This window comes from Thalassophryne amazonica, chromosome 10, assembly GCF_902500255.1.
Source record: "Thalassophryne amazonica chromosome 10, fThaAma1.1, whole genome shotgun sequence".
Lineage (NCBI taxonomy): Eukaryota > Metazoa > Chordata > Actinopteri > Batrachoidiformes > Batrachoididae > Thalassophryne > Thalassophryne amazonica.
In genome coordinates this window covers 49,353,032-49,372,721 of record NC_047112.1, presented here as the reverse complement: position 1 = coordinate 49,372,721, position 19,690 = coordinate 49,353,032, and positions in this window count along the sequence as shown.

The window sequence follows — 19,690 nt, the reverse complement described above, 5'->3', positions numbered from 1 at the left end:
TTGGGATCAGCTGTCTCCAGTGATGGGTGACAGCTGTCATCCTGGCTGCTCCCGTAAGGCGGCAGCGCCCTCCGGTGCCTGGAGCCCGCACTCCAGGCAGGGCGCCCTCTAGTGGTGGTGGGCCAGCAGTACCTCCTCTTCAGCGGCCCACACAACAGGACCCCCCCCTCAACGAGCGCCTCCTGGCGCACGACCGGGTTTGTCAGGGTGGCGACGGTAGAAGTCGGCCAGGAGGGCCGGGTCCAGGATGAAGCCCTTCTTCACCCAGGAGCGTTCTTCGGGGCCGTACCCCTCCCAGTCCACCAGATACTGAAAACCCCGGCCCATCCGTCGGACGTCGAGGAGCCGGCGCACGGTCCAAGCCGGCTCTCCGTCGATGATCCGGGCAGGAGGTGGCGCCGGACCCGGAGTGCAGAGGGGTGAGGTGTGATGGGGTTTAATCCTGGAGACGTGGAATACTGGATGAATCCGCAGTGAGGCCGGAAGCTGGAGCCTCACTGCGGCGGGATTGATGACCTTGAGTATCTTGTACGGGCCGATGTATCGTTCTTGCAGTTTTGGGGAGTCCACTTGAAGGGGAATGTCCTTGGTGGACAACCACACTTCCTGCCCAGGACGATACGTGGGAGCCGGGGCCCGCCGCCGGTCTGCATGGTTCTTCGCCCTCGTCCGGGCCCTTAACAAAGCAGAACGGGCGGCACGCCACACCCGACGGCACTTCCGTAGGTGGGCCTGGACCGAGGGCACACCGACCTCCCCCTCAACCACCGGAAACAACGGGGGTTGATACCCCAAGCACACCTCGAAAGGGGAGAGGCCGGTGGCTGATGACACTTGGCTGTTGTGGGCGTACTCGATCCAGGCCAGGTGGGTACTCCAGGCCGTCGGGTGCGCGGCTGTCACACAGCGTAGGGTCTGCTCCATCTCCTGGTTGGCCCGTTCTGCTTGTCCGTTGGTCTGGGGGTGATACCCGGACGAGAGACTGACCGTGGCCCCCAGTTCCCGGCAAAAGCTCCTCCAAACATGCGAGGAGAACTGGGGACTGCGATCGGAGACGATGTCTGATGGTATCCCATGCAGACGGACGACGTGGTGGACTAGGAGGTCCGCTGTCTCCTGGGTCGTTGGTAGCTTCGGGAGGGCCACGAAGTGGGCCGCCTTGGAGAATCAGTCCACTATCGTGAGGATGACGGTGTTTCCCTGGGACAGCGGGAGACCCGTGACAAAATCCAGGCCGATGTGAGACCAGGGGCGATGAGGCACGGGCAGCGGCTGTAGCAATCCCGATGTCTTGCGGTGGTCGGCCTTGCCCCTGGCGCAGGTGGTACAGGCCTGGAAGTAACCCCGGACGTCGGCCTCCAGGGACGCCCACCAGAAGCGCTGCTGGACGACTGCCACGGTTCTTCGCACCCCAGGATGACAGGAGAGCTTAGAACCGTGACAGAAGTCCAGAACTGCAGCCCTGGCTTCTGGTGGGACGTAGAGTTTGTTCTTCGGTCCGGTTCCGGGGTCCGGGTCTCGTGTCAGGGCCTCCCGAACGGTCTTCTCCACGTCCCAGGTGAGGGCGGCCACGATAGCGGACTCCAGGATGATGGGATCCGGGGGATCCGACGACTCCGTTTTGACCTCATCTTCATGTACCCGGGACAAAGCATCCGATCTTTGATTTTTGGTCCCGGGACGGTAGGTGATCCGGAAGTCAAAACGGCCGAAGAACAGTGACCAGCGGGCTTGCCTGGGATTCAGCCGCTTGGCGGTCCTGATATACTCCAGGTTCCGGTGGTCAGTGAAAACCGTGAATGGCACAGACGTTCCCTCCAACAGATGTCTCCACTCCTCAAGAGCCTCTTTCACCGCAAGGAGCTCTCGATTGCCGACGTCATAGTTCCGTTCGGCTGGGGTCAACCTGCGGGAAAAATAGGCACACGGGTGAAGGACCTTATCGGTCTTCCCGCTCTGGGACAGCACGGCTCCTATCCCTGAGTCCGAGGCGTCCACTTCAACCACTAACTGGCGACTAGGATCGGGCTGCACCAGAACAGGTGCAGACGAGAAGCGCCGTTTCAACTCCTTGAACGCGGCATCGCAACGATCCGACCAGGTGAAGGGGACTTTTGGTGAGGTCAGGGCTGTCAGGGGGCTAACTATCAATCAATCAATCAATCAACTTTTTTCTTATATAGCGCCAAATCACAACAAACAGTTGCCCCAAGGCGTTCCATATTGTAAGGCAAGGCCATACAATAATTATGAAAAACCCCAACGGTCAAAACGACCCCCTATGAGCAAGCACTTGGCCACAGTGGGAAGGAAAAACTCCCTTTTAACAGGAAGAAACCTCCAGCAGAACCAGGCTCAGGGAGGGGCAGTCTTCTGCTGAGACTGGTTGGGGCTGAGGGAAAAAACCAGGAAAAAGACATGCCGTGAAGGGGGGCAGAGATCGATCACTAATGATTAAATGCAGAGTGATGCATATGGAGCAAAAAGAGAAAGAAACAGTGCATCATGGGAACCCCCCCACAATCTACGTCTAAAGCAGCATAACCAAGGGATGGTCCAGGGTCACCCGATCCAGCCCTAACTATAAGCCTTAGCGAAAAGGAAAGTTTTAAGCCTAATCTTAAAAGTAGAGAGGGTATCTGTCTCCCTGATCTGAATTGGGAGCTGGTTCCACAGGAGAGGAGCCTGAAAGCTGAAGGCTCTGCCTCCCATTCTACTCTTACAAACCCTAGGAACTACAAGTAAGCCCGCAGTCTGAGAGCGAAGCGCTCTAATGGGGTAATATGGTACTACGAGGTCCCTAAGATAAGATGGGACCTGATTATTCAAAACCTTATAAGTAAGAAGAAGAATTTTAAATTCTATTCTAGAATTAACAGGAAGCCAATGAAGAGAGGCCAACACGGGTGAGATATGCTCTCTCCTGCTAGTCCCCGTCAGTACTCTAGCTGCAGCATTCTGAACCAACTGAAGGCTTTTTAGGGAACTTTTAGGACAACCTGATAATAATGAATTACAATAGTCCAGCCTAGAGGAAATAAATGCATGAATTAGTTTTTCAGCATCACTCTGAGACAAGACCTTTCTGATTTTAGAGATATTGCGTAAATGCAAAAAGGCAGTCCTACATATTTGTTTAATATGCGCTGTGAATGACATATCCTGATCAAAAATGACTCCAAGATTTCTCACAGTATTACTAGAGATCAGGGAAACGAACCGGTGCAGGAAATCCCGCAAGACATCATTAACTAATGCTTGGAACGTCGCGGGGGCGTTTGTGAGGCCGAACGGCATGACCAGGTACTCAAAGTGACCTAAGGGGGTGTTAAATGCCGTCTTCCACTCGTATCCCTTCCGGATCCGAACCAGGTGATACGCATTTCTAAGATCGAGCTTGGTGAAGATTTGGGCTCCATGCAGGGGTGTGAACACCGAATCCAACAGGGGCAACGGGTATCGGTTGCGAACCGTGATCTCATTCAGCCCCCTATAATCAATGCATGGACGAAGTCCGCCGTCTTTTTTACCCACAAAAAAGAAACCTGCGCCCATCGGGGAGGTGGAATTCCGGATCAACCCGGCAGCTAATGAGTCCCGGATGTAGGTCTCCATTGATTCGCGCTCAGGCCGTGAGAGGTTGTACAGCCTACTGGACGGGAACTCACTGCCCGGAACCAAATCAATGGCACAATCATACGGACGGTGGGGGGGAAGTGTGAGAGCCAGATCCTTGCTGAACACGTCGACAAGGTCGTGGTACTCCACCGGCACCGTCCCCAGATTGGGCGGGACTCTGATTTAGCTTGGGAGCCGGGAGGAACCGAGGAACCTAGACACACCCGATGGCAGGTCTCGCTCCACTGAACCACTACCCCGGACGGCCAATCAATCCGGGGATTGTGCTTCAACATCCAGGGAAATCCTAAAACCACACGGGAGGTGGCCTGAGTCACAAAAAACTCTGTTAAGGATTTTATATATATATATATATATGTTATCACTGTTAAACATTTGTACCTTCGTCTTCTTTCTTATGAAAACGGTGTTGTGCTGTTTGCACTTCACCCTGAGAATGTATGTGTTATTCAACCTTGTTTTAGCTTTGTCTTCTTTCTCATGAGAACGGTGTTGTGCTGTTTTGCACCTGTCTTAACCAAGCCTGAGAATTCAATTTTGTTTTAGCACTCTGGGGTCAATCTGAGCTGGGAATGAAGGGCTGGATGTACTTATTATTATAATATAACTTTGTTTTCGCAGCCTCTAACGACTGGGAGTAAGAGAACGTTTTGACTGTTGTGATGTGGTGCTTAGTGTGAAGGAGTGTGAAGGACAGGACACTTCAGGCAGATGCAGAACAGCTGATAACTGCAACAGACGAACGAGATGTGCTGACCTGTGTAAAAGAAAGTGTCCTTCCTTACAGCTGCACTTATTGACGTATGCGTTTATGTTACGGGAAGAAACTTGTCTTGCGTCATCACCCCCACCCTTAGGACAAGTTTTTTGTTTATGTGATGAGGGCGTCTCTTAATAAAAAGAGCGGAAAAGCAGGCCAGACTTGAGTGTAGCCTTGGTGTACAGCCTGGCCGCACTCCGCGCGTAAAATTTGACTTTCTGTCTCACTGGTGTTTCTTGACTCTGTTTGTCTTGTTAAAGGTTTTAAAAATGTTTGGAGGAGAAAATACCCAACATTGACTGGGGGCTACGTCCGGGATCTCAACAATACCGGAGGTGTCCAGCGGAGGTCGTCAAGTCCAGACGTAAATCCTTGGCCAAGGTCCGATCGATTGATCGTGTCTGCCATTGTCGGCCACCGTTGGCATCGTCTGGTTGACGAGATTTTCCCGAAGAAGACAGACAGGAAGTCGAGTCAGTGAGTAGAATTTCTTTGTAAACAGTACTGAGTGAGTGGTGATCAGATCACATAAACAGTTAAATTCCGCAAGCGATGATACAGAATCGTCTGTTAATGCAAAGCAGTTAAACTCTGTAAGGAGGGTGCGGACTCCTCTGTTTATATACGCGTACCGGTAGGGGATAAAAGTGATCACATAAAACAGTTAAACTCCGTAAGCGATGATACAGAATCGTCTGTTAATGAAACACAGTTAAACTCTGTAAGGAGGGCGGACTCCTCTACGGTTGCGAGGGACGCAAGTAGTTAAATTCCGGAAGGAGGATACGGACTCCTCTGTTTTAATACGTAAAGGAAATCCCGGGTAGAAATACGTGCACTGTAAAAAGGCAGTTAAATTTGGCAGGGACGGCGGAGTCCCCTAATGCAGGACATTAGTTAAATTTCACGGGAGGGCGAGCTCCCCTGGCATAAGAATACGCGTACGATTATTAAAAGTGTTTCTATGTGTAAATAGTGTTTTGTGTAAGTGTAAATAACTGTGTGAAAGTGTAATACTTTGGACAACGTTAGTGACAACCGTGTGTGTGGAAGCAGCAGGCAAGTGATTCCGCTTCCTACGGGGAGGTGAAAGGAATCAACCACACGACGGCAAATTAATTGTCACGTCCAAAGAAAGTGTGAAAACTTCAGATTTAGAACACCCTAGGTGTGCCCCCGTCTGAAGTCCAAATTATAACAAGGGATAATAAAAATGGGGGGTAAGACGTCTATAAATAAGGAAAATTTATCAACTGACGACTGGAAATTTATGGAAGCAAAAAAAAATCCAAGACCAACAAAAAATTGGAGACCTGGATTAATAAACATGACTTTGACGGACGACTGAACCTGATCAGCATACAGAAGCTAAAGAAGGAGTTAGAACAGCAACATAAAGGTGATGAGAAAAAGATGCAGAAAGTAGGGGCAGATTTAGTGGCATTTTGGGAGGAGGAAGCAGAGAACAGACAGAAGGGAGCAGAGAAGCGACGATTAGAGAAAGCAAGGAAAAAGAAAGCTGTAGGTAAGGCAGAAGAAGATGTGATAATTCAGCACAGAGAACCAGAACAGCCTCAACAATCACCGCTGGCTGGATCATCGGTGACAACAACACCTTTATCTCCTCTACCAGAGGATGACGATGTACCGCCACCACAGTATGATTTAGCAGTAAAACCTAAGGTAAAAAGTGAAAAACCAGAAAAACCACAAACACGCAGTCAAGCGAAAGTGCCCACGGCCCCTCCCATGGTGGAACACAGTGATCAGGGAGGTGCCTATCCTATGATAGAAGTACCAAATCCTCGTGCAGGAACAGCAGGACAGCGATCAACCATGCTCGTATATCGAACATGGAATGCTGATAATATCAAAGCAGCAGTCGACATGATACCATCGCCACATGTCGATATCGAGGGATTTATGCAGGATATAGGAAACATTAGAAGTTCTTACCACCTTAGTGGACCTGAAGTCCAACAGGTGTGGATGAAAGCATGTGGCCCTAAAATGGAGTCAGATACGCGGAGACTGGAATCCTGCAGACCAGGATGGCGTACCATTGCCACATGATGATCCAGTCTTGAAAACAAGAGTGGAAGCTATGATTACACGTGCAAAAGGTGTGTTAGGACCAAAGATAAATTATACTGAAATTACCAGGACAACTCAGAAAGAAGGAGAGCCATGGACAGAGTTTAGGTGCAGATTTGAGAGTGTATTTAGAGTCCATAGTGGCATATTGCCAGGAACACCAGTGTATGAAAACAAATTGAAAAATGTTTCACCTGTGAAGCTGACAATGACCGATTTGATTCATGATGGCAACTCAACAGCTGTCATAACAGTAACAGGTGCCACTGAAGATGTTTTAAAATTGAGATTCACAGGTATGCCATTACATGTGTCACTTTGTAAACCATATTTGACAGTATAGTAACGTAATTCCATTCCACCAGGCCAGGAATCCGAGGAGCACGAAACACACTAAGATCACAACGCAACCGGCTGCCCTACCAACAGTCCGGCAGCGGCGGCGCTGAGCACGCCGCTCCGGGGTCTGCTGTAGTTCAGTCATGATTGCTAGGATACAGTGTTGTTAACCACCTCACCTAATAGTGCAAGGATCTCCCTGCTTCACTGGCATTGAGACAATCTATTGCTAATTAAATAGACTCCCTTTGTAGCCAGACTTCCCCTTCCACTGTGGAGGCCGCCAACACACGCTGTATCTTACAGTGATGTATCCACGTTGATCTCTCCGCTATCTTTACTGCAGTTGGTGTTGTTAACAGCACTTGGTATAGACCTTCCCAACGAGGACTGGACTCTGATGAACACCCAGTCTCCTGGCTAGACTACTGGAAGGCCGTCCTGTGGAAGATCAAAATTATTCGGCAGTAAATGTGTTTAAGTTATCTCTTTCTGTGTTAATGTCTTTTTCATAAAATTTGCTAATGTTTGTTCCTCATCTGCTGTTTTAGTATCCATGTCAAAATTGGTAGACGATATGGTCGTCCATAAAGTATCTCAAATGGTGTTAACCCTGATGGTGTTGGTGTTATTCTCATATACAATTTTACTAGGTCCAACATTCAATCCAGGTTTGTTTTGTCTCTTCTATACATTTCCTTAATCTTATTTTTATTGCGCCCTTTTATGTGCCCTTTGTCCTTTCCACTAATCCGGCACTGTGTGGTTGATAAGCACAATGATTTTTGAGATTGACCTGTAGCGCTTCTCCTACGTATTGCACTATTGTATTAACAAAATGCGCTCCATTATCTGAATAGACTGTTTCTGGTATTCCAAATCATGGAATGATGTCTTTGCACAATGCCTTAGCCACTGTAAGTGCACCTGCATGTTTTGTAGGGAACAATTCTACCCATTTTGAGAAGGCATCAATTATGACTAAACAAAATTCCTTCCCTTCATGTTTACTCAGCTGTATATAATCCATATGAATCACTTGAAAGGGATATTGTGGTGTTGGAAATTTGCCTCTTTGGGGTCTCAAATTGCCTTGTGAGTTGTGTTTTGCACATGTCATGCATGCTCTACAATGCTGTTTTGCATATGCATCGAACCCATAAAGACAAAAAATAGATTGCAATTGCGATATCACACCCCCTGATGAGACATGCGTCACGCCATGGCTCATAATAGCTGCCCATTTAAACATATTTTTTTGGCAATATGGGTTTCTTTTGTGGTCATATCCGGAGGGGTGTCATATAGGAGAAAAATAGAAAGAGCTGTTGCCGCCTTTGCGGTTTTGTCAGCAACGTCATTTCCTTTTGAAACACTGTCAGAGCCTTTGGTGTGAGCCGCACATTTGCATATAGCAATTTGTTGAGGCAACTTCACAGCTTGCAGTAGGGCAGTTAGGAGAGTGGCATGAGTCACTGGCTTTCCAGATGATGTCACCATTCCACGCTCCTCCCACAGTTTTGCAAACACATGCACTGTGCTGAAAGCGTACTGGCTGTCTGTATAAATTGATACAGCCGTACCTTTAAACAGATAGCAAGCTGCAGTTAAAGCAACTAATTCAGCTGCTTGTGCTGAAAATGACGATGGCAATGAAGCAGAATCCAATACTTCTGAATTTGTGACAACAGCATATCCAGATTGTGTTTGTCCATAAGCTTTGTCAGTGGAAGAACCATCCACATACACAATTGTACTGTTTGGGATGGGTGTGTCCTGGAGGTCTGGGCGTGCTTTCGTACAGACCGTAGCTACATCAAGACAATTGTGCGGCTCACCATCCTCAGGTAAGGGTATCAATGTGGATGGATTCAATGTCGTACAGCGCTCTACCGTAAGGTGTGGTTGTGATAATAGCAAGGACATGCACGAAAGATGTCTTGCTGGGGACAAAAGGCTCATTTTTGTCTGCAACAGAAGTGCAGAAACTGCATGTGGAACTTCCAGTGTCAACTGATGGAATAGAACAACATTACTGCTACTTTGAACAGCCATAAAGGCTGCAACAACAGCCTGTACACATGGTGGTAGAGCACTTGCCACTGCATCCAATTTAGATGAGTAGTAGGCAACTGGCCTTAATTTTGAGCCATACACTTGAACCAAAACACTAGTCATGGACTCATTCTTACAATCAGCTGTTTGAATGAATGGTTTACTATAATCTGGTAGTGCCAAAACTGTGGATGACACTAATGTTTGTTTTACTTTTACAAAAGCTTCCTCAGCTTCTTTGTTCCATTCCAACACGGTTGACATTGAAATATCATCCTTGTACATCAAATCAGAAAGTGGACTAGTCAATTCTGCATAGCAGGGAATCCATGCCCTGCAGTAATTAGTCAGTCCAAGAAATGACATCATCTGCTTTTTGGTTTGTGGTTTTGGAGCGTGCAAAATTGCTTCCTTCCTGTCAGACAGGATAGTACGCCCTGTGGCTGATAATTCATGTCCTAAATATTTTACTTTATCCCTACACAACTGAACTTTGTTTTTACTCACTTTGTGGCCATTATCAAATAAGAAACATAATAATGCTACTGTGTCAGTTATGCAGTTTTCTCGTGTGTCAGAGGCAATCAGAATGTCATCAACATACACTAATAGTTGGCTATCTGCCGGTGGAACGAAATTGGCTAAACATGCTGACATGACTTGATAATAAATAGTTGGACTGTCTGCGTAACCCTGCGGTAATCTGGTAAATGTATATCGTTGTCCTTTAAAGGTAAAAGCAAACCAGAATTGACTATCTGGGTGTACTGGTACAGAAAAAAAAAAAAATGCATTACTGATATCTATTACAGAAAAACAACTAGAATTTAATCTCAATGAGCTTAACAGTGTGTGCGGATCTGGTACACATGGTGCTCTTTTAATCACAGCAGCATTTACTGCCTGCAGATCTTGAATCTATCTCCATCCCACTGAGGGCGGAGCCTTTTTTTACAGGAAATATGGGTGTGTTACATGGTGAATCTGGACATGGCACTATTACTCCTGCTGTTAATAAATTCTCTATTACCGGCCTGATTCCTTCAATTGCATCAGGTTTCAATGGATACTGTCTTACACATGGTCTGTATTCTGTTTTTGGTCTTATAACTACAAGTTGTGCATTTTTTAATCAGTCCTACGTCTGAAGGACCTGTTGTCCACAATCCTGATGGTACAGAAGAGAGAAGATCATCCTCTTCAGGACTCAACTGAAACACTCAGGATTGTGAAGTGGACACATTAATGTGTGTTCCAGCTGTCAGCACCAATTCTTGCCATTGTTATGTTTGTTCACAGATACCTATATCCTCAACACACCCAGCTCTGACGGCTAAACCGTACCCTGCTAGGGTGACAGAATGTCTTATCATACGGATGCATAATCAAACTGTATTTCGGGGGCAGCAGTTCTCAGCAAATCTGATAAGATGTAACACCACTTGCCTCAGTGCAACCACTTATATGATAGGGATTTCAACAGAGGACGTACAAGCGTGCCCAAGTGCTGCTCCATTGACTAGACTGAAGGGAAATGCAAAAATATCATCACGTTAAATTGTCATCACAACGGCCATTCCCAATTTGCTTTTACGGGACAGGGAATAAAAATGTAGGTAAAATTAAGAAACGTCTGTGTACCCAAACGTATGTTTTATCAAATAATTTAAGCCTAACCAAAACATAATATGTGGATGGTACTTATCTTCATCACATTGGACGGGGATGTAATTATACAGGCTCCTGTCCATGGGGAACGGATGAATCATGTGCTTATGTTAGTAAGTTTTTGCTACCACCTATAAATGGTACTCCGGTGTATGATGACATCTATTGGCTTTGTGGTTCCAGACTGTACATGAGTCTCCCACCAAATTGGGGTGGTGTGTGTGCACCTACCCAGGTGACTGACCATACATATGTGGTAGGACCTCCACAGAGAAGAATGGCAGCACCAGACGGAGGAGATTGATATACCCAGATGTGTTACCACATGATCACATGTGGGGCTCGGATGTACTAAAGGACCAAAAAATTGTGGTCTGTAGGAGATAAAATAGCACATTCATTGTTCCCCTGGATAGGAGTGGGAAAAAATTCATTAATGATTGAAACTCTGAATTATCGATTGGGTCTGTTCATGAATGTAACTAAAAAAATAGTAGCAGCTCAAAACACTGAAATAGATGCTTTACGTACCATGGTGATGCAAAATCGCATGGTTTTAGACTTGCTTACTGGTTCACAGGGAGGAGTTTGTGTTCTGCTGAACACAACATGCTGTACTTTCATCCCAGACTCCATTCATTCAGTGGATATGCAGGACGCATTGGAAGAGCTGAATAAACTTCGTGATGCAATGCATAAAGACACCCTAGCCGTGAACCGGTGGAATCCCTGGTCCTGGTTGACTTCAGGACCATGTTGGCAGTTACTATTGAAAATGGTGACACCAGTTATTATAGTCCTAATTCTGATTGGACTTTGCATGTGTTGTGTGATCCCTTATATCAAAACAATGGTTGGCAAAATGGTGTCAAATACATTTGTACAGTGTAATCTGGCCTTCCAACAAACTATGCCAAAATATCAAGCATTGAAACAGTCAGACCTTAGTGGAGAAAACTGTAATGACTGTACTGAGAATTATGATGATATTGAAAAGCTCACAACTCCAGTTCAAGCTTGAACTGTTGACGTGATGAGTTAACACACTCTTAGCCTATGAAGCTTTAGCTGAAAAAGTAATAAGACAAGTGGTGTAGTCGAATAATACAGAAAAAACAGTTCATTTATACCAGTCGGTAGGAGTGATGTATGGTGGTGGTGTGGTGATAACAGAATCTTTGACAGACTGCCACGAAATGTGTCAGGTTATTGTGCATTAATATCATTATTGTTACCCATGACCCCTGAAGACGTTACGACATATGCAGCCTCTCTTATTCCTGAGGATTGGCAGAAAGGCATAGCCAGACATAGAGTAAAAAGAGATTGGAAAGGAGTAGGAAATCCAACATATATTGACGCAATAGGAGTCCCCAGAGGAGTGCCTGACGAGTATAAACTGGTTGATCAAATAGCAGCTGGATTCGAATCTTCCATCTGTTGGTGGTGTTCAATTAATAAAAACATGGACAGAATAGATTAAGTTAATAAACTAACTAACTAAGCTGGGTGATGCCTACTGTATGTTTAACAGGTGATAAACAGGTGGGAAATGTTAAGGATTTTATATATATATATATATATGTTATCACTGTTAAACATTTGTACCTTCGTCTTCTTTCTTATGAAAACGGTGTTGTGCTGTTTGCACTTCACCCTGAGAATGTATGTGTTATTCAACCTTGTTTTAGCTTTGTCTTCTTTCTCATGAGAACGGTGTTGTGCTGTTTTGCACCTGTCTTAACCAAGCCTGAGAATTCAATTTTGTTTTAGCACTCTGGGGTCAATCTGAGCTGGGAATGAAGGGCTGGATGTACTTATTATTATAATATAACTTTGTTTTCGCAGCCTCTAACGACTGGGAGTAAGAGAACGTTTTGACTGTTGTGATGTGGTGCTTAGTGTGAAGGAGTGTGAAGGACAGGACACTTCAGGCAGATGCAGAACAGCTGATAACTGCAACAGACGAACGAGATGTGCTGACCTGTGTAAAAGAAAGTGTCCTTCCTTACAGCTGCACTTATTGACGTATGCGTTTATGTTACGGGAAGAAACTTGTCTTGCGTCATCACCCCCACCCTTAGGACAAGTTTTTTGTTTATGTGATGAGGGCGTCTCTTAATAAAAAGAGCGGAAAAGCAGGCCAGACTTGAGTGTAGCCTTGGTGTACAGCCTGGCCGCACTCCGCGCGTAAAATTTGACTTTCTGTCTCACTGGTGTTTCTTGACTCTGTTTGTCTTGTTAAAGGTTTTAAAAATGTTTGGAGGAGAAAATACCCAACAACTCAATCACCTCCCGGTGATTTCCTGACACCACCAGAGTTACAGGTGGTGTCTTATGCGTGATCGGAGGGAGTAGGGAGCCATCTAGTGCCCGAACCTGTACGGGCGAGGTAAGCGCCACCAGAGGGAGCCCTATCTCCCTGGCCCATCTGCTGTCCAGCAGATTCCCCTCAGAGCCCGTGTCCACCAGTGCTGGGGCCTTCAGGGTTGAGTCCTCATAAAGGATCGTAACTGGGAGTCGTGTGGCAATGTGGGTGTGTCCCACGTGAATGTCTCGGCCCACCCCTAGCCCAGTTTCTAGGGGCGGGCATTGGAGTTTAACCGCTCGGGGCAGTCTCTCATATGGTGCTCTATTGCACCACAAACAAAACAAGCTCCGTGGGCCCGTCTCCTCTGTGCATCTGGTGCCCTAAATGTTGCCCTACTCGTGTCCATAGCTTCGTCAGTAGGGGGAGCTGTGGCCCCACGGAGCGCAGGGGCCGTGGAGCGTGGGGAAGGCGGAGCGCGGTCGGAACCGGAAGGGAGAGGGACGGCGCGTGCCCGGCCACGCCCTTCGTCTCGTTCCCGCCGACGTTCTTCTAACCGGTTGTCTAACCGTATGACAAGATCGATGAGCCCATCTAAATCCCGCGGTTGGTCCTTAGCCACCAGATGCTCCTTAAGAACCAAAGACAGTCCGTTTACAAAGGCGGCGCGGAGGGCAGTGCTATTCCAGCCGGACCTCGCAGCCGCAACGCGGAAGTCGACTGCATAGGCAGCTGCGCTCCGACGCCCCTGTCTCATTGACAGTAGCACGGTTGAAGCGGTTTCGCCTCTATTAGGGTGATCGAACACGGTTCTGAGCTCCCTTACAAACCCATCATATGTCAGAAGGAGCCGTGAATTCTGCTCCCAGAGCGCTGTAGCCCAAGCGCGTGCCTCACCGCGAAGCAGGTTTATTACATAAGCTACTTTACTAGCATCAGTCGCGTACATGACGGGACGCTGTGCGAAGACGAGCGAGCACTGCATAAGAAAATCCGCGCACGTCTCCACACAGCCTCCGTACGGCTCTGGAGGGCTTATGTATGCTTCCGGGGAAGGTGGGAGGGGTCGTTGAACAACCAGTGGAACGTCTATGTTACGTACAGGGTCTACGGGAGGGAGAGCCGCAGCGGCGCCCGGAGGGCGCGCTTCCACCTGCGCGGCGAGAGCCTCCACCCTGCGGTTCAGGAGGACGTTCTGCTCGGTCATTAAATCTAACCGAGTCACGAAAGCGGTGAGGATCCGCTGCAACTCACCGATTACCCCTCCTGCGGACGCCTGCGTGTCCTGTTCTTCCGTTGGCCGTTCAACAGCCGGTTGACGCCCCTCGGGATCCATGACGTTGGCCGAGATATCCTGTTGTGAAAGTGTAGGAACACGGACCCACAACAGGGGGCGCAAATGAACGGACAATGGAGGAATCAAATAACACTGTTTTTACTGTTGTGAAAAAGGCACAACAAATACAACCGATTACAATATGGAGATCGAGTCTAATTACAACGGTGTCGTGTGGGCAGGCTCGACGATAGGAGACGTCAGTCCAAGTCGAACCGGAACCAACCCGATTTCCTCTGCCACCGAACCCCGGGAATACTGGAGCCGCCAAGTCCCGAATTCCCAGGTGGCCACTGCCTCCACTCGTCGGATCCGGTACTGCTGGCAGGAAACAGAAACAGTCAGGTGTGGATGCGGCTGCACCCAGCAACACGGAGGGTGGAGAGTCCACCTCCACCTCTCGTCAACAACAATCAAGAAATGTAGGAAGGTGAGTACTTATCCAAACGCTGTCTGGTAGTCAGCTGTCCTACAGATAATCACAAGAACACAATTAAAGTCACACGTATGTGTAGGCTGAGTTTGTTACCTCTTTGGTAAGGCGATATCTCGGCAAATGAGGTGGAGATGCCGTCCTGCTGATATACCTCCTTATTGATTGGGATCAGCTGTCTCCAGTGATGGGTGACAGCTGTCATCCTGGCTGCTCCCGTAAGGCGGCAGCGCCCTCCGGTGCCTGGAGCCCACACTCCAGGCAGGGCGCCCTCTAGTGGTGGTGGGCCAGCAGTACCTCCTCTTCAGCGGCCCACACAACAGAAATCTCAGCATTAAAGCAAGGAAGCCACTTCACAACATTGTAGAATTGTGCAGCAAGCTTTTGGGGGCCCAGCAGACCTCACTGCCTGACTTGTTTTACAGGTGAGGAGGAAGGCTCAGAGAATTTTATCTGATCTGGCCCACCCTTGCCATGGTGAATTTTGTTATCTGCCATCTGGAGCGAGGTTTAGGTTTCCTACAGTGAGGAGTAACAGATATAAGCATTCCTTTGTACCTGTGGCTATCTCTGTTTTGAATGCTGACCGGAGGAGAGAAGCAGGTACATAGGGTTGATGGCAAATCGTGTTAGGTAACTCGGTTCCTTTTCCATCGATCCAGGTCTGTACTGTGTCCCCCTTGTGTACTGAATGTTTGGTGTGTTTTTGCTTTTCTTTTCTTTTCTTTTTATTCTGTGCTTTTCTGTATACCCATTGCTGTACAGCTCGTTGCTCCCTTGGAGACATTGAATAAATAAAGTGAAAGTGAAGTGGCCAACATATTTCAACATCTGAATGCACGTAAGTCCTCCAGCCCAGACATCAGTGCCTTCAATTTAAAGACCTTTAGTGAGGAACTTGCTGTAGCATGGCATCCTTTATTTCAGCAATCATTGGACACGCATACTGTCCCCACAGCCTGGAGAACATCGCATGTAATACCACTTCCAAAGAAAACCTGTCCCAAAGAATGTACAGACTTCCGACCCGTGGCATTAACTTCAGTCCTAATTAAGTCACTGGAAAAAAATCATCACACCTTTGCTTACTCAGTCAGTTCAGGATAAATTAGACCCCTGTCAGTTCGCATACAAACAGAAAAGAAATACAGAGGATGCAGCGGCCACTCTCATGCACCTGGTATCAAAACATCTGGATGCATCAAATAAAAACTATGCGAGAGTGCTCTTTATCGACTTCTTATCTGCATTCAATACAATAAAAATGACATTTTACTCGCAAAAATGCATCTACTCGGGGTCAACACGTACCTTATCCACTGGTATCACTCCTTCCTCACAGACCGATTACAGCTGGTCAGAGATACGAGAACGCATTTGTGCCACACTCCATCGCACTTTTAAATCAGAGGGAGACCAAATGAACACGTTGTTGCAGACCACACACTAGTTTTAAAATTATTTTATGCTAAGTGTTTTATGATAAATGTTCGATGTGTTTTTCACGTCTTGGGGCTTCGGCAGTTTATGTAAGTCGATTTTCCGTTTTACAGACAATAAAGTTTTAACATATCTTATCTTCTCTCACTGTGACTCCGACTGAAGTGGGAGGCCAGCTCCTGCGGCTGAAGCAGAGGAAAGCATCAGGACCTGATGGGATCTCCCCGAGGCTGCTGAGGAACTGTGCAGATGAGCTCTGTGAGGTCCTCAGCCACATCTTGAACAAGAGCCTTAGCCTGGGGGTGGTCCCCACCCTGTGGAAAACCTCCTGTGTGGTCCCAGTTCCCAAAACACTGCACGCCAAGGAACCAGCCCACTACAGACCAGTTGCCCTGACCTCACACCTCATGAAGACCATGGAGCGGCTCGTCCTGTCTCACCTCCGCACCGCGGTGAGCGACATCCTGGACCCACTGCAGTTCGCAGACAGGCCCAACATCGGGGTAGATGAGCGGGCGCTCACCCACCTGGAGACTGGTGGGAGCGCTGTGAGAGTCATGTTTTTTGACTTCTCCAGTGCTTTCAACACCATCAGACTGGCGGTGCTGTGGGGGAAGCTGGAGGATGCAGGTGTGGATGGACATCTCGCCGCCTGGACCATCGACTACCTCACTGACCGCCCGCAGTACGTGCGGCTGCACGGTTGTCAGTCTGAGGTGGTAAGGTGCAGCACCGGGGCCCCCCAGGGCACTGTCCTCTCACCTTTCCTCTTCACCCTCTACACCTCGGACTTCACCTACAACACGGACAGCTGCAATCTCCAGAAGTTCTCTGATGACTCCGCCATTGTGGGTCGTGTGTCTGAGGGGAACGAGCTGGAGTACCAGTCGGTCATCACAGACTTTGTGGACCGGTGTGAGTGCAACCACTTGTGTCTCAACACCAGTAAGATGAAGGAGATGGTGATCGACTTGGAGCGCTTTCCTCTGAGTCACTGTGCTGCTTGTATACCATAAGCCCATGCAGTATGTTAAAATGCTCTCTATGCAAGCACGGTAAAAGGTCACCCTCCAGATGTTGTGTGATGTTATTCCTCCTGAGTAGTCTCAGGAAGTACAGTCTCTGCTGGGCCTTTTTCAGCAACTCAGTGGTGTTCACACTCCAGGACAGGCCTTCTTCAATGTGTACTCCAAGAAAGCGAAAGTCTGCTACCCTCTCCACACAGTCCCCATTTATAAATAGTGGCGTGACCTCTGTTTTCTTCCTCCTTGAGGAGCAGGTTGTTAGCCTTGCACCATGTTGAGAGCTGCTCCACCTCCTCTCTGTAGGCCGATTCATCCCCCCCCCCCCCCCCCCCCCCCACCCCCGGAGATGAGCCCCACCACCGTGGTGTCGTCAGCGAACTTCACAATGGTGTTACTGTGATGGGCAGGTAAACAGTCATGTGTATAAAGGGAGTAGAGTAAGGGACTCAGCACACAGCCCTGGGGAGAGCCGGTGCTGAGGCTTAGGGCCCTGGATGTATAATGGCCTACTCTGACCCTTTGTCTACGGTCAGAGAGGAAGCTATGAATCCATATACAGGTATTTTGTGGCAGCCCCAAGTCCCTCAGCTTGGCCACCAGCCTATGAGGGAGGATGGTGTTAAAAGCAGAGCTATAATCCACAAAGAGCATTCGCACATAGCTCCCCTGCTGCTCCAGGTGGGAAAGTGCAGTGTGGAGTGCTATGGCCACAGCGTCCTCTGTGTATCGGTTTGCCTTATAGGTAAACTGGTGGGGATCAATACTGGGGGGGAGGGCTGCTATGATGTGACTACGGACCAGTTTCTCAAAGCACTTCATCACCACTGGTGTTAGTGCCACTGGTCGGTAGTCATTAAGCCCTGAAATGTGGGGTTTCTTGGGAAGGGGGACTATGGTTGAGGATTTCAGGCAGGGTGGGACAATGGACTGTGCCAGGGACCGTTTTAGCAAGCAGATACGGAGCAGCTCAGCTCAGAATTCTAAATAAAGGAGGAAAAAAAAAGCATTAAAATATCTTTGTAAAGCTCAGAGCAGGTGTGCTGTTGTCACCGTGCTTTAAGAGGTGAGGACGAGTCGTAGCTGCTGCAGAAAACCACGAATGAAAAGCTCACAGCTCGCTTAAAGTGGGCAGTTCAATCGAACCCCCCTGCCCACGGACCGAGATTAATGCTGCTATCGACCCACAATGCAAAAATAATAGTAACGCACAGTGACTTGGAGAAGTAACTTTAAACCGATTACTAATTTGGAAAGATTAACACGTTAGATTACTTGTTACTAAAAAAAGTGGTTAGGTTAGAGTAACGCATTACTAAGTAATGTGTTACTGGCATCACTGGAAATAACCATATACAATAATATGTCCACAAATCATGTGCAATAACGTGTTTACAAATTCCAGCACTATCTTAACTCCACTTCACATATTGTAAATAAGATGCTCCTATTTTTTAACTCCAATCATGTTCATATATTTGCATATATACTTATATATATGTATGTATATATATATTTTATTTCTACCTCATTTTCTTATTTTATTGTATTGTTACAAGTATTATTACTGTTTGATGCACATTTTCCTCTACTCGCACTTTTCCTCAGAAATTACTACATTTATGTTTGCTGTCTGTCTCTGTACGTTTCTGTCACTTTGCACTCTTTTTCATACTTTTCCCTCGTTTCAAAAGTCACCGAACACACTTTACCATAATATATGCAACATATAGCATACTGGTGGAAAGCAAGGGTTCTTGGCTTGCTGTCAGAGTTGAAATTTATCAGATTGAGGGCTTACATGAGAATTTACGATAATGAGAATCAGCAGCGCACTAGTGTGAAACTTCTGTGTTTTTCCTCTGCGTTATGACATCACAGGCTTACGTTTACCATAATACACCATATATCATTGGAAAGCCCTTGGTGTTAGCTTAACAATGCACTTTGAATCATTCGGATTGGACAAACTATGGCGGAGTTATGGTAAAAAAATACGCATATGGAAAATATGGCGTGGGCGCCATCGCCGTAGATAAAGGGTTAAGAGCTGACGTAACATGTGAATTTCTCCACTGTGAGATCAATAAAGTCTTATCTTATTTACCTGAGACAAAGATACATAATCATCCTCTGTGTTTCTCTGCTTGGGTGGCATTTTGTCAGTGGCAAGCTCCGTCCATTAACTGGCTCGTACAAATGGCTAGCTCCATCCACTGGCTAGCTCTGTCCACTAGCCAGCTGCTGTGGGACTAGTAAGAGCTAGCTGTTGCTGCGGGCTTGGTGGCGGCCCCTGACGATACCGCAACCCTGATGGCAGCCTCCGACTTAGCCGCAGGCTTTTTTACAGCCTCCAATATAGCCACTGGCTTTTAGGCAGCCTCCGATGCAGCCGCAGACCTTTTAGGCTGCCTCCTAGATAGATGACTGGAGTGCAGTTTTAAGCAGATACAAGGTGATAATCTGTGAATCACTGCTGACTCTCAGAAATTACGCATGCGCAGTGAAGGCAGGGAGGGCCAATTTTTAGGGGGGACCGTTCGGGTGGCAACACTGGGTTCCAACCACAGAGGTAAACAACCGATCAAAAAAGGAT